Below are 728 nucleotides of genomic sequence, written 5' to 3'. Positions count from 1 at the left end.
CAGTAAGATGTCACTGCTGTAGAATTTCTTCATGCAATTTACAGTGCACTCACTGAAGACTCTCTTAGGCCTGATGTACAAGGTGTGTCCCAAAAGTCATGAAATATATTTCTTTCCCGCGCTCCTACTGGTCGGAGCGCACTGGAACCGGTTCAGTTAGGGGGGGAGGCCTTTAGCTTCACAGCGCGCCCAAGGCCAGTTGCTCGAGCATTGGAGGCATCAGTATTGCTGATTTAGTGCACCTGTGTTTTGTGACCACGTCACGGTGCGCAATGGCGGATATTTTCGAACAACGTTGGGCGCTCAAGTTCTGCACAAAGATCAATAAAAAAGCTGCCGAAACTCACAAACTGCTTAAGCAAGCCTAAGGGAGTCTGCTCTATCATATGTGCAAGTTACAAGGTGGGTGAAGAAGTTTAAGGAGGGCCAGGAAGGAGTGGAAGATGACCCCCGCTCTGGACGGCCATCAACAAGCCAAAACGATGATAATGTGACTCGTGTGCGTGATTTGTTGAATACTGACCGTCGAATGACTGTCTGGTTGTTAGCCGACACTCTGAACATTCCAAAAACCGTTGTGCATCACATCATTATGGACGAATTGAACATGCGAAAGGTGTGCGCCAAGCTGGTCCCCAAATTGTTGACGGACGAGCAAAAGGCCAATCGAGTGTTGATCGTGAGTGAATTGAAGGAACGTGTGGAAATTGAACCTCATTATTTAGACT

Source organism: Cryptotermes secundus, unplaced genomic scaffold, assembly GCF_002891405.2.
Source record: "Cryptotermes secundus unplaced genomic scaffold, Csec_1.0 scaffold5, whole genome shotgun sequence".
Lineage (NCBI taxonomy): Eukaryota > Metazoa > Arthropoda > Insecta > Blattodea > Kalotermitidae > Cryptotermes > Cryptotermes secundus.
The sequence above is the reverse complement of the archived record's forward strand: the minus strand, read 5'-3'. Positions refer to the sequence as shown.